This window comes from Pieris brassicae, chromosome 12 (genome assembly GCF_905147105.1).
Source record: "Pieris brassicae chromosome 12, ilPieBrab1.1, whole genome shotgun sequence".
In the NCBI taxonomy this organism is placed as follows: domain Eukaryota; kingdom Metazoa; phylum Arthropoda; class Insecta; order Lepidoptera; family Pieridae; genus Pieris; species Pieris brassicae.
The window spans coordinates 2,868,240-2,884,111 of NC_059676.1; the positions used below are offsets into that span (position 1 = coordinate 2,868,240).

Consider the following 15,872-nt stretch of genomic DNA (forward strand, 5'->3'; position numbering starts at 1 on the left):
GCTAAAGAAAGGTAAACCAGCGGAGTATTCGGCGGGCGACTTACCTCAAGAAAGACTCCGACATGGTGAGCCCCCCTTCACGTGTACAGGTGTGGACTACTTCGGTCCAATGCTCGTGGCGATTGGCAGACGAAGAGAGAAGAGATGGGGAGCCTTGTTTACCTGCCTGACCACGAGGGCAGTACACATCGAAATAGCGCCCAGCCTGACGACGGACTCTACAATAATGGCGTTAAGGAGATTCGCCTCACGAAGAGGAATGCCAAAAGTAATTTATTCCGATAATGGAACTAATTTCGTTAAGGCTAATAAAGAACTCCAAACCGCCATTGAAGGGCTTAAAAGAGAGGAAATCGTCACGGAAGCGGAGAAGGTTGGCATACAGTGGAAATTTATTCCTCCCGGCGCGCCGAATATGGGAGGAGCTTGGGAACGATTGGTGCGCTCCATTAGGGTTGCACTGGACGCTACATTAAAGGAGCGCGTTCCACGAGAGGAGGTCCTGCATACGTTGCTGTTGGAAGCAGAACATATGGTCAACTCCAGACCAATAACTAATCTCGCTGACAATTTAGAAGAGGAGGCGCTAACCCCAAATCACTTCCTCATTCGACGATCCAGTGGAGCTGCGCGCGTAGGGCATTTTCCTGATGCGAAGCTAGTGGGCAGAGAAGATTGGAAGACCGTCCAACGACTCTCTGATCACTTTTGGAGGAGAGTTTGCTGCGAGAGTACTTGCCCACGCTACTGCCCAGGAAAATGACAGGACGACGGGAAGGTGAGCAGCTACAACCAGGCGACGTGGTTCTTATCGTCGACCGCACGCTACCACGATGCACGTGGCCGAGGGGCATTATCAAAACTACGTACCCCGGGCCCGACGGAAGAACCAGGATCGTGGACGTCGCAACCAAAGGTGGAGTGCTACGAAGACCATCGTCGAGGATTGTGATCTTGGTGCCTGCGAAGTCGCCGTGCAGGAACGACGGTGCTACGCACGAGGGGGAGAATGTTGGCGACTCGTAAATATCAATAGATATAGATTATAGGTTAATTTTGGCGACTCTATTATTATAAGATAAATAAGAATATTTTTGGCAGGTCTTAAGTAGTAATTGAGTATGAGTTATAAGTTTGATGAGAATATTGTTGATAGCTTATAAGTAGAAATTAAGTAAGTGATATAAGTTCTATAATTAAAATATGTTAATAATTTAAGTATGAAAAATGGTTAATAAATAAATGAATAAAATGCTTCGCCGAACAAAAGGGTCGCATAGCTCTCGTCGCGGTATACCGACGCAGATGTTTGTAAGCGCAGCTCTCGTCGCGGTATACTGTTCGAGTACTTAAGCTCGGCGAGATCTACGCAAAATTCTCTTTCCTCTCTCCTCTGACTACGTACTGGGACCCACGAATAATCGGCGAAGCAAGAAACAAGATCAAGGCGCAGTTTCATTTCAAGACAACGTCAAACAATTACGCACTAGCAGGGGTACGTGGGTTAAGGCGGTGCCAGCACTACGTCAAACCGTCTTGACAAAACGTACGAAGTCAATCCCCACCGGTATACAAAACCGCGCCGAGGAACTTTGGTTACTACACGGGCGTATTCAAACGACATAAACGTAACGACGACTTAAACGTTATATCCCGTGCAGGCCCGAGTACCTGAGGTGTCGTAGGGATTGGCAATAATAGCGGTACGTACGAAGTCAATCCCCACCGGTATTCAAAGCCGCGCCGAGGAACTTTGGTTACTGCACGGGTGTTTTCAAACGAACACATAAACGTATTATCCCGTGCAGGCTTGAGTCTCTGAGGTGTCGTGGAGGTTGGCATTCAACAAGTGGTCCTTCGAGCCAGATCCTGCAACGATTGTCATCAAGAAGTGAATATTGCGAAAAGAAAATGCCAGTCACAAGGTCACAGAACGGGATGCAGCGAGGGGAATCGACGTTAACTGCTACCTCCGCTACTACGTCCGAAGCCACTCGGATTACAAGTGGAGAGATAACGATAGAGCAGTCCACGTCGACGAGCGCAGCCAGCCAGCCAGATCAAGAATTGACTCTGGCACCAGTGGGTTCCACCCTGCGGGCCGCATCAAGAGCCGTATCCAAAGCCAGCTCAAGAAGACAAGCCGAGGCCAGAGAAGAGCTGGCTCGCTGCGAACTGCGGGAAGCGCAGGCAGCAGCACGCCTGGCGAGAATACGGTTAGAAGCAGCAACGGAAGAGGAAGACTCCGTTATAGAAGATGTCAGTGATAACCATAATGAAAAGGTCGAAAACTGGATGTGCACATCGGCCGACTTCGCTTCCGACCGCCGACCCGTGCGGACGTCTGCTCCAGTGCTCTCTCCGTGTGAGTCATCAGTGCTGTAGTGCCATCTCGCTCGCTCCGTGTGAGTCATCACCGCTTGCCGCTGTACAGTGCGCACGCGCTGTCCGACCGCTGCCTTGCTGCCTGCTGCCTGCTGCCCTCTCATTGGTCAGCCCGATCGCTGCCTTGCTGCCTGCCGCCCTCTCATTGGTCGCTTCGCGTCTTCGGTGTTTGGACATCGGGTTGAAGGCTGCATTTTATGAACGCGGGTTTACCTGCGGCCTTCAGATAGCCACCTAACGGTGCCAAACGGTTATCTGTGGGTTAACGCCTTGTTCGGGAGTGTTTTTGTCCGGGGTGCATACACCGTGCCTTTTTCAAGGCGCGTAACAGCCCCTCCGCTTCCTCCAAGTCCTGTGCACGGCCGGGCCTCCTAGTATGCACGTATTGGGGAGTAGGTACGCCAACTACTCTCTAGCAACCGGCTAAACACAGGTCCACTGTTGGACGGGTCCTGTCACATCCGTAGGGGCTCTTATACCCAATCTCCTACGGGCTGGTTAGGTCGGTGACAAACCTCACCTCCGCTATCACCAGCGGAGACACACCACATATTAGGGCAAACCATTAGCTTAGGTACTCACCTCACTTAGGCAACTAGGTACACACCCGCCGTCAAACTGTTGGCTTCCCGCCATCAGAATGGCGTCCGGGGATCCACCCCCTGATATAAGAAGAATTCTGCTCTTTCTCCAAGAGCGCTTCCCCGACGCATTGCGGGCTTTTAACGAGTCCGTAACCGCGGATTCACCGCGTTCGCCGTCGCCATCGCCGCGTAAGGCGAAGAAAAATGCCTCCGGGAAGGCATCTCGACCCGTTACCCGCTCTCGCTCGCGCTCGCGCTCACCACTCCCTGAAGTGGGAAGCGCCAGCGATGAGGAGACGGGTCAAAATTCACGCCCTTCTTCGGTCATGTCGACCCAATCCGCTCCGGCGGTAACAGCCGACGAAGCCGCATTAATCTCATCTTCCGAAAGCGACGGCTTTCAAACCGTCGGTCGAAAGAAAAAGCGTTCGGCCAACGGCGGTCCCCCCGCCAAAAGGCCCACTCAAGCCGCCAACCCTCCGAAGAGGGATCTTAGTTCCCTATTATCGGGAAAACCTGCGCCCCCTGCCCCCGCGGACCGCATTAAAACCCCCCCGCCCGTATACGTTAGGGACAAGGGCGCCTGGCCGGCCCTATCCAAAATTCTCGACACAAAGTCGATAAACTACAAGGCCCGAACGCTAAGGGATAACCTTTGCGTTCAGGTCTTTTCATCCGACCACCATAGATTTTTAACTTCATACCTTCGCTCTGAAGGTATCGGTGGCCACACCTTCCCCCTACCCGAGGAGCGCGTCCTAAGGGTAGTCATTAAGGGCATCCCAAAAGAGATAGACTCCGGGATAGTCCAATCGGACCTTGTCGAGCAGGGATACCCCGTAAGGGATGTATTCCGCATGCTCAAGAGAACAACTAAAGAAGAGTACGACGTTGTCCTCGATCCCACCCCGAGTGGGAAAAAGATATTTAGCCTGAGAGAGTGTTGCAAGCTCTCGGGGCTGAGGGTTGAAACCCCCCTCAAACATTCCTTCACACGACAGTGTCACCGCTGTCAACTCTACGGGCACGCGGCCCGTAACTGTTTCGCTAGGGCACGGTGCGTAAAGTGCCTAGGCGACCATGGCACGGCGGACTGCAAAAGAACGCTTCCGTGCGCTGAGCCGCCGGCATGCGTGCTTTGTGGGCAACAGGGCCACCCTGCGAATTATCGCGGGTGCCCTCGTGCCCCCAAGGCGCATAAGCCGGCGTCTGGGCGCACGGCGGGGCGCGATGCGGTCCGTCGTGGCGCGGGAGCAAAGCCCACATATGCGCCGGCCCCACCTCCCAAAAATAGTGCCTGGACCAAGCCCCCCGTTACAGAGGGCCCTCCCCAGCTCACGTCAGAGGCCTTCCCACCTCTGCCAACAAAATCGGCAGCCGTGAAGCCTTCCCAGGCGCCGGCGCCGACCCCCGTCATAACGGAGAGGCCCACACGCAACGTGAGCCCTCCGGCTAAAGCCCTCAGCCACACGGCGGAGGCCGCCGCGGAATCAGAAAAGGTCCGCGACGCCTTAAATCTCGCGTTTAGCATCGTAGACGCGTTAGACATAGACGCTCTTGTCGCCTTCTCCGAGGCTTTCAAATCCGCCAATAACGCGGAAGACAAGAAGCAATTAGTAATCGAGCACGTCCAGCTCCTTAAGTCCGTGCGACAATTTGCAGACTCCACCACACCGCAATAGCTACGACCACGTCTAGGATCAAGGCTCGATCACTGTCCGTAGTGACTTTCAATGCAAACGGTTTCAAGCCGCAGGCAGATTTGGTTCGAGATTTCCTCGTTCGCCACCAAATAGATATTTTCCTAGTACAGGAATCCTTCCTCAAGCCCAGCGTTCGCGCTCCCAGATTCGCGAATTACAACGTAGTGCGAAACGACCGACCTACGGCCAAAGGCTACGCTCATTTATTATAGACGAGCGCTTCACTGCGCGTAGCCATGACCGGCCATCAGCCGATTATTATCGCGTCGGTGTACCTCCCTCCCGCCAAGGACATACTAGAGAGCGATCTCAGAACCCTGTTTGCGATGGGCCCCTCGGTCTTATTAGTCGGGGATCTCAATAGCAAACACGGGGACTGGAATAGTTCAAAACAAAACCCTAATGGGTTAGCCCTCAATAGGCTTATAGACGTGCTCAATTTCAACGTCATTGCCCCCATACAACCGACTCGCCGTGGCATAACAGGCAACGGCCTTCTCTCAACGGACGTCATAGACGTAGCGGTTTTACGTAAAGTGGCACTACAGCCGCGAAGCGTAGAGACGTTACACGAGTTAGACTCGGATCACTTCCCGGTTCACTTTGAATTCGGCCCTCCTAACACTCGAGAGAAGAGGTTCAAGTCCATTGTCGACTGGCAGAAGTTAGACGAGGCCCTCAAGCCCGCCGACACCTCTGCCCTCCCAAATGTCCCCGACAATTTAGTCTCGTCCGCTCACGCGTTAGACGCGATCTCCTCGGTCACTAATCACATTCAGACCAAGGTCGCCGAGTCGTCCCGGAAGGTCCCAGATGAGTTCGCTCAACGTTGGGAGCTTCCCCCGGACGCGAGGCGTCTATTGACCGAGAAGAACGCGGCGACTCGCGCCTTCGCCAAAGCACCGACCGACGAAAACCGCAGAGCACTCCGCGCCTCGCAGCGCCGAGTCAAAGAGCGCATGCGGGAAATTAGAAACGAACGCTGGGACCGTCTTACCAGCGAATTGTCACCTTCGCACACGGCCTATTGGTCTCTCGCGCGTTCCCTTAAAACCGACACGGTGGCGTCCATGCCCCCTCTCAAGCGTCCAAATCTGCCTGACGCATTCGACGACGACGAAAAAGCCGAGTGCTTAGCCGTCAACCTAGTGGAGCAGTGCACCCCGTATCTCGATCATAGCGACCCGGCGCACGTCGAACACGTGAACCGCGAGGTCGAACGCATCGTAGCACTGCCCCTCCCTCCCGAGCCGCTCCCTCCTACGTCGATCGCCGAGGTCAAAACTCTAATAAAGAGTTCACTGCCTCGTAAATCTCCAGGTCTCGACGCCATCTCGAACAAGGTCCTCCGGTGCCTCCCGCCCCATCTGATATGCCTACTAGTGTCCATTTTCAATTGCTTCCTTGAAAACTGCACCTTCCCGGCGCAGTGGAAAGAGGCCATTGTCATTGGTATTCACAAACCAGGCAAACCCCGTAACAACCCCACCAGTTACCGCCCTATCAGCCTTCTCAATACGCTTAGCAAGCTTTACGAGAAGGTACTTAAAAAGCGCCTCCTAGAAGTTGCCCTAGATAAGGGGCTCATTCCCGATGAGCAGTTTGGCTTCAGGCCGGCCCACTCGTGCGTTCATCAAGTCCATCGAATCACGGAGCACATCCTCTCCGGGATGAATAGCTCCCTGAAACCGAGAGCCACGGGTGCGCTCTTCTTCGACATAGCGAAAGCTTTCGACAAGGTCTGGCACAACGGCTTGGTTTACAAGCTCTACCACCTTAATGTGCCACTAAGACTCGTGCGTATCGTACACGACTTCTTGTCCGACCGCTCAATGCGCTATCGCGTAGAAGGAACGTTATCGTCTCCTCGCCCCATCATGGCCGGAGTCCCTCAGGGCTCGGTCCTCTCGCCCCTTCTGTTCACGCTGTATACCGGCGACATCCCTAGGGCTCCCAATGTGGAGCTAGCCCTCTATGCCGATGACACCGCTCTCTATACCACCCATAAAGATAGAGGTGTCATTGTGGACAGACTCCAGACCGCTACCACGTCGTTAGGCGAATGGTTTCGGAAATGGGGCTTCCAAATAAATCCCGAGAAAAGCGTAGCAGTTCTCTTTGCCAGGGGCAACCCCGGTGCTATCGCTAGGGATAAATTTCACCTCAAGACAGAGGTAACCCTATACGGGCAAGCCATTCCATGGCAAAAGTCCGTTAAATATCTAGGAGTCACGCTCGATAGCGGCATGTCTTTCCGAAAGCACATAGCCGCCGTTCGCAAGAAGGCCCATTTTGTCCTCTCTCGCCTTCATTTCCTCCTAAATAAAAGGAGTCAAATGTCTCTCAGACACAAGGTCACCCTGTACAAGGCCTGCATCCGACCGTGCATGACATACGCTAGCGTAGTCTTTGCGCATTGTGCCCCCTCCTATATACACCGGCTACAGGTGCTTCAGTCGCGATTCATGAGAATCGCGACCGGTGCGCCCTTCTATGTGAGAAACGTCGATCTCCACCACGACCTGGAGCTCCCTACCATAGCCCAATGGATGAAGTTGGCGTCCACACGCCACTTTGACAAGGCTAAACACCATCCCAATCCGCTGGTGCGTAATAGCATCAACTATTACCCCTTCCCGACAAAAAAGGCTCGTAGGAGGCCCCGACACATACTAACGGATCCGGACGATCCAATTACTGTAGCAAACAATAAATTAAATGCCGCCCGCGCGGCCAATAATAAAAATAGCCAATCACAGATTAGGGTAAAAAACCGCCTTCACCGGGGAAGGCGAGGACCTTTACTTCGCACTTCGCTCACTACAGTGAGCTTCCGTCCTGCCCTTCAGGCGATTGACCGCCCCGCGACGGCCCAAGCCGAGGTTCGAGTCTCACAGGAGACGCCCTTGCGCTAGCCGCGGGATAAAACGCCATTCTGGCCGAGCTACGCTCGCCAAAACAGCCCGAGCTGAGCTGTAAAGGCCCTTAAGGCCAACAGCGAGATTCCATTCTCAAAAAAAAGTAACGACGACTTAAAGTTATATCCCGTGCAGGCCCGAGTACCTGAGGTGTCGTAGGGATTGGCAACAATAGCGGTACGTACGAAGTCAATCCCCACCGGTATTCAAAGCCGCGCCGAGGAACTTTGGTTACTGCACGGGTGTTTTCAAACGAACACATAAACGTATTATCCCGTGCAGGCTTGAGTCTCTGAGGTGTCGTGGAGGTTGGCATTCAACAATCAATAATCATGAACGTCACGTTTCACTATAGACTCCATGGAATACACTCATCGCTTATCCATTTAAATACGATATAAAAACTATTCGTTTAAAAAAAAATTGAATTGGGGATCAGTGAAAGTACAGTGTTTTTTAAATGTCTTGTAATGTGATGTGATTGTAGTAGTAAATGATAAATTTAAATTTTGATTAAGAAGAAACCAAATATAATGAAATGTAAAAGTATGTAAAGATGCTGTTTACATTGTGCAAGTCTTGTCAATAATGCTTGGAGAAACTATATTGGAAATTTTGCGAAGAAATATGCTTTGATAAAAAATAGCTACAAATAAACTAGAAGACAACATTCTCTCCACCAATGGCTATTCTAATATGGTGCAGGTTTAGACTGTGTAATTACCAACAATACAACACAAAAAAAATATTCTGACTTTTAAGTATATGTCCATAATTATTAGTATTATAGTAAGTCTTGGTGTACGTGAAACTGAGTTTCATTTTAATTTTTTTTCATGTAACTAAGTTGTGATTTACAATAGAACAAAATAGAAAACTAATAATAATAATTTAAATCCACCTTATATCGAATAAAATGTTAGTCTCAATGAGTGTGTACAAGGTGAGGTGAGTACAAGGTGTTATTATTGGTCAAGGTTGTATGTTACCTACATACATATATATAATATGAGCAAAAGCGCGACATTTGTACTATTTTACGAAATCCAATGTAGTAATTAACAATAATATAACTTAAAAAAAATAACAGTAAAACAAAACAGTCTCGAAGTAATCACGGCATAGAGATTATTTGATATCCATAAACTACCACCAATAGAATTACCTATAAAATATATTCATTAATAGTTAACTAATGACAAGTCGTGGATAACAAGAGGACTTAACTTTAACCTACGTTTAAATTTAATTTATCAAATAATGTTAATTATTTTTTCAAGTTTAATATAGTTCATATAGTGAATCTTATCTCAAATAACGTTACTCTAACTTGGTTATTCAAAAACAATTTTACATAATAATGTCATTATCAAGATGACACATGTCACAAGGGCCCGTAAAGTGGACAATGTTTATTCATTATAATTACATACTCCGACCTCTGTTTAGAAAGTTTTTGTAATATCATTTTTACGGCTTCACATCTCATTATCTTTAAGTGGAACGCTTTTCATCGTGAAATTGCTAGGCTTCTGGGTAACGTATCATTGTTTTTTTAATTGTAGACACTGCTAACACTAAAGTAATATAAAGCATTACATCGGAAATGCGAAATCGTTTTAAGTACTTTTCAGCAATTGTAGTCAGCGAAACAATATGTAGTAGTAAAATTTACGGATAAGTATTCGATATCATATTTTGAGTCAATTGAATTTACATTACAACATTTTGCGAATGATATTTAAAATAAGTTTAATATTAGTTTCAATTTTTCGTTCTCTATCCTGTTCATTTTAGCACCAGTAAGTATGGTGAGTCTTTGATTTCAATTCTGGTGATTACGTTAACAGTAGTTATTTACTTTACTACACATATTACACATTGTCTATGCTTGAAAATGAAATGCAAGAATTCCTACTAAAAATGAATACGTTTTTTTACAATTATTTTTTAGAGCTTTGCCTATTTTCACTAAAAAGAAGAGTGGAGGGGGGGGGGAGAAATTGCAGTAAATTTGCATACGTAATACTTGAACGGCCCCCTCCGGCCCTTTCTCCCAAGCTTTAAACAAATATATTTAATGATTTAGTCATGGATCAGATGGACACAAGGATCCGGCTTATCCTAGTAACGGCATTAATTACACACTTAATAAATTTCTAATTCATGTATCTTCCAGAAATAAGACGGTCGTGTCTATGTGTCTGCTTTTTTAATTACTCACTCACTCCGCTAAGCTCTGCAGGCCAAAAGTGTGTGTTCCACCTGTTCCACCTTCCGCCAGTTGTTGGGTATTTTCCATTACATAAAAAAATTAATAAATCAAGGTCGGATAACCTTTCGCATAAGGTTAAGCTCCGTCAAATTCACATGTTTCGTCTTCATTAATGCTAATACAAAGATCAAATAAAAATGTTATATCATGAAATTTTATGGCGAATGTACCTAATGCTCAATAAATCATATAATGTTTATTATCTATTAAAGCTTTAGGGTATTTCTCGTAAATATGTTTTCTTTACAAACAGTCAAAGAATTTTATTTACATAATAAATGTAATATTTTAATGATTTTTTTATGATATGAGACCGACGCGACTTTACTATATAGTGTATAAAAGATTATCAGAAACATTCAATTTATCAATTGTTATGTATTGACAAATATAATTGTGATAGATCACGCTATTAAAATACACAATAACATGTCCTCATGGCCTCAAGCACCTACTACACCTGTGTAGATGATGTGGTGACGCCCTACCTACTAAAAAAACCTCATTCCTTCACATGCTACAAAAGTCCCCAAAACGTCCAGTCAAAGGGTGTGGACATAGGGCTCATTCAAGATATTTGACACTCTCATTAAAAAAAGCATTAAAAATTAATACACTTCATAATATTCTTCAAGCCAATCTAGTCAGTAATAATTAGAACAAATACGATACATTTATACCTATCTATTGAGTTGCCATAATTGTTAATAACTATGGATAACTAATATTATGTTAATTTTATAACTTTGAATAATAATGAGAAAATTTATTCGTCAATTACAATTCTAGTTAATCAAAATGTAATTTTTCCTCGCACTAATAGTGTAGAACTTCTAATTCGCTTTAAACCAGTTTTAATACCATCCATTTACTGCATCTCGTACAGATGATAATAAAAAGTAATACATTGAGACCGCACGTAGCATTTGAAAGAGCCATAACAGTAGAGTTCATGCTATATATGTAGAATCGCCATTAGCTTCTATCCAAGCATTGCCCGATCGTTTTATTATGTGAATTCGAATCTTTTTCGCTGTATTGGATATTTGACGTTTCCAACGTGACTACGTAAAAATCTGGTTAAGTTATAGCGTACTGTGGTTAGAGTAATGGCAAAACGAAGCGTTTTGTTTTTATTGTTCCCCATTTAAATTTAATTAGGGTTTGGAATTATTTGTTTTCAATAGCCACCCCCAAATCACTTTACCTATTAGGAAAGGTGTTATTGGGTTTAATTTGATAGTTTATTATGATTCAATATTAAATATTGAATCTTTAATAAACTTATGCCTTCTCGGAACTATTCATGTTTTACTAAGTTGAAATCTAGAAAGGCATACATTTAAGATGCGTGGAATGAACCAAGCATAATCAGCCACGAAGTTGGTATATTCACAATTAAAAAGGAGTTTAAACATAAAGTAGAAAAGTGTTAGTTTGCCTTTATTAAAGTTCCGAAAGCAATAATTAAAAAAACAATCATGACTATTATTGTTATAAATGTAGCGTAACAGAAAATAAATTTATTTACTTGTCCGTTTAACTGTTTACTTATGTAACCGTTTGACTTTTAACAGACAGAGAAAAAATAAACTATGGAGTTATATTAATAAACCATTACATTTCACTGTTTTTAAGACGTAATTTAGGACAATTTAATAATTCTGGACTATTTTAAATCTAAATACATATACTTTGTATAATAATACATTCCTGTATGTATGCGGTTTTGAGCGCTTTCATCAAAACTGAAGAAAACCACGTAACTTTCAGCCAACATAATTTGACTAATGTATGAGATTTATTTTCTCTATTCACATAAACACTGTACTATACTCTTTTATTTCTTCTTATTATTTACTATGACGTTTGCATTTGTGAAGGGAGTTTTTCAGTTTTATTAAAACAGCTTGAATAATAAATTATGGTAGTGGCCTAGTTGTTTGACTTTTATCCATGACGAGGTATGGTAAATCAAAACACATGACCCCCATGACTTAGTCCCAAAAGACAATCATAATTTCAATTTAGTATCGATTTATTGTAAATTTCTATACAAAAACATAACAGAGGAAGCCAATATTAACGACTAGCTGCCCCCCGAACTTCGGTTCGTCTAAATATGTCCTTTTATACTTACCCTACCCTTTTGTATATACATATTATCATTTTGCTATGCTACCCCACCCCATAGAGCCTCTATGCTTTTCTGGAATAAAAATTTAAATACAATGTTTTTTTCACATTCATCAAATTTTTCTCATCACAAAATTTTACCTCAGAGTTCAAGAAATAATGCATAAAAAATGACTCGAATTGATCTCGCCGTCTTTGACTGTTACGCTTAGCAACACATTTTTCGATTCAGCTTTTACATAGATTTACACTTTACATATATAATTTAACGGTTATAGGTTATTCACAACCTTATATAAGAAAATCCAATTAATAAATTGGAATTAAAATCACGTTGAATCAGCCATAATTCAATTATAAAGTGTACAAAATCATGTTACAAATGTCTCTACGTGTAATGGAAACGTTAGCCCTTTTGAACGGGTATTCTATGAAACATATATTCATGAATACTGTGCCCTCCGCATTGCACTAAGTGCCATCCTGTCCCATTTTCGGGACCATTTCGTTATACCATAGCCGTTTCCATTATTGGAGACTATCTAATGAACACAAATGACTCAGAAGCGCCAAACTAAATGATTCTCCCTCGTACCGGCCACCCGTTACATAACTAACGATATTAAGTTATTTAATAGGGACTTTGTCGGAAATTGTGACAAAATTTACGCCGTCATATTATGCAATGGCTGGAAAAAGTATGATTAACGTGTGGGTTGCTTTAATAAAAAGTTATAGAAAATATAAGTTAAAATTTTTCAAATTTTAAATGTTTAAAAAAAAATTCATATGCTTCGTTTAAAGGTAATATTTGTGTGAAAAGTGTTTGGATTTTAAGTGCCGTTTTACTTAATAAAACTTGTTCAGTCTATGTTTGATAAAAATGAATTGGCAATAAAACGATCCCGTGGCTGAGTTGAGAGGCCCGGGACTCGATTAACAATATAACAATCTTCATGCTATGTTCAAACATACAGAATTCCTTGTGATTTAATCATATTATGTATTTACTTTGAATTCTACACACAATACGGTCAGGTGTGAAATGAAGTTTGAGGCGAGTGAAATTTTGTATACATACACATGGTGTCTGTATACAAAATTCACTCAGGAGCAAACTCAGCAGGTTAATAAATAATACCATGAAACATATTGGTTAGTTATTCTTTTGTTTTATTTTGCATCCTAACTGCAAGAATTAATTATCATCATCTCTCCTTTTACTTTATACATTTAACTTAATCAATATTCAAAATATGTAAATTCTAAACTAATTTCGCTTTATGGTGAAGTATTATGAAAATTTTAACAATTATTTTCGACGAATACCAATGAAAATGTATCAAATAGATTCAATTTACTAATCCCATCTCATCGAGCTTGAACCCTTGCTGGAGATAATAGACTTAATATTCTCAAATTATTGATTGGAATACGACTCCATGGTAACACCCAATTATTGTTACTATCATAGATTGGTTAGGGCTTTACTGAAAGGAGATATTGTACAACTTTTTTGTCTTGGGTTTTTTTTAATGTTGGTATAGTACTACATACTCTTGATATAGTAACATATTTCTTTATTTTTCTGAGTGAGGAAAGGTATTTTATAATCCAGACTTTCTAATCCAGCTATAAAATAAACCTATTGTGTGTTTTTTTATAATCAAAAAGAAACAAATATATAAACTATGATTAAAATCCTGTATAACTGTAGTATTCATGATCAACTCGATTAAGTAACTTGTGAAACCATTGAACTTTAATTTCACAAAACTTTATGGTCATTTAAATTAAACTTAATCCTAATATTCTTGGCTAACTTGAATCCTCAACTCTTATTTACTGAGCATGTAAGATAATCTTTAGTGAATAAGTAGGTGATCAACACTGCACTATATTTTGTTTCGCCTAGAATGAAATTCGACTTAGATGCCATAGACTACGTCATCAATCATAGTTTTAAAGCTAAATTTCATAATATCTTGTAAAGAGTAAAGTAAAGACCAACAATATTTATCGTAAAAGCTTTCAATTAAAAAGCTCTTTTATTTCTTTAAACCCTATTCGTAACAATGCTTGGAACAAAGCTTTGAATCTCATATCTCACATTACATTTGATATCAAGCTGCACCATAGAACGTATAGTCTCTTATCAATCACGCTTTCTATACCTCGGGTGCAGTCGGCTACGATCGGCTCTAGACGGAACTGCGTAGCCGGTTGAGCTTGCAGTGTAAGCTTCACGCTGTGAGAACCGCACGTGCGAGGCGCTACGGCACACAAAGCTTTCGTTCGCGTCGTAGCAAGTCTACGATAAGTTGAAGTGCTTGAAGGTGTTAACGTGATCGCTACGTTATTGGGATTGTTCCTTTGAATTTCTTTTATTATATGGTAAGCTAAATTTATTTATTTTTGTGACACAGGAAAAATTGTGTTTAATTTAAAGAAATAATTTAGGATAAGTATTCAACGTAGATATAACAGTGAAGAACAACTTCTCAATTAATTACATAAAGATTCGCCAAATACATTCAAAGCTTTGCTTTACATTTCAGTATAATAAATTTCTTTTCATTTTTAATTTTACGCTAGTTGTTAGATTATTTTTGAGTTCTATTTTTTTTTTCTTTAATAAGATGCACGGAACAAGATGTTTTTTAATGAGAATCTTTACGTAACGGTCTTTTTGTTTTTTATTTAACTAAAATACAACGTTAATTTATAATGTGTCGATAAGCCTTTACCGTTGACCTACCTTAATATAATATGTATGTGTGGAAAAAGATATTTTTAAAGTTTCAACAGATGCAGAATTAAATTATATTTATGGATAATTACTTTTTATGATTCGGCAGGATTTGGGCTCTTATTAATAATATTTCATATAAATTTGCTTTAATAACTTTAATGAACGAACCTTTCATCGCAGTTAGTAACCACATCAAAAGAGAAACAGCATACACATATTATTTAAAATGAAATTGCATAAAGATCAACTTGTACTAAATTATTAAAGGTTTCAATTTGTATGGCATTATACTAATAGCTTTTAAATTCGGTTTTACTCATCAAAACATGTTTCATGCTGCTATTGGAGCTATGGATTTTGATTGATTTCTGCAGGTGTATTTTTTTGTTTAATCTTAAAATTTCCTACTTCCGAAAAGCGTCTTATAAGATGATCCATGATGTAAAACTAAATCGTATATCTTCATAAATTGCATCTTTAATTTTATTCCTAAAAAGAAATAAACAAAAGATAGTTGTGACTTAAAATAGTCTAGTTAAATTTTTTAACAATAATTGCATAGCATAAATTTAATACTTCACGTTAATATACAATTTAAATTAATTTACAAACATAATAAAGCAAAGTTAATGCAATAACCATTTCCACAAGTGTACTCAAATAATACCAATCGAATTCTCTCCATTTATCTGAAGTAAATTTCATTGGTGAAAATCAGTTTTCATTAGCTCCCTCGATGTTTATAACTGATTGAATTAATTAAACAGTTTACATTTATTTGTAATGTGGTTTTCATCATATGATAATATTAATATCGGGATAACATAATTTCTAACTAGGTCATCTAACTAATATGAAAGTAACATTATATTTTAAACAATGTACACTAAAGCTTCGAACCAAACATAGCTAGCTTACCAATACAAAACGATACATAAAGATAGATACGACGCATATATTATAATTTGTAGCTCATACATTCTACCTATTCCATATTTATGAAAAGGGTACCTGAATACCTGTGGTATTGTATTTAAAATAAATATTATATAATTAAATATAATATATCAAATATTACAATGTTGATTTTGAGTGTTCAAGTTCTTCAAACGGTCATAT

At 41.8% G+C, this 15,872-nt stretch overlaps 1 protein-coding gene across 2 annotated transcripts in view; it reads left to right on the plus strand.

Moving 5' to 3' along the window:
- LOC123717488 overlaps window positions 1–15,872 on the plus strand; it is an 88,733-nt gene that overhangs the window by 13,346 nt on the left and 59,515 nt on the right. The window contains exon 1 of one of the 2 annotated variants that reach the window (XM_045673494.1): window positions 14,266–14,395. The exons of the other annotated variant lie outside the window; for it this stretch is intronic. The gene's annotated coding sequence lies outside the window, so the exon portion shown is untranslated. Of the gene's footprint in view, window positions 1–14,265; window positions 14,396–15,872 lie in introns of those variants that run through there. 2 annotated transcript variants of the gene reach the window in all.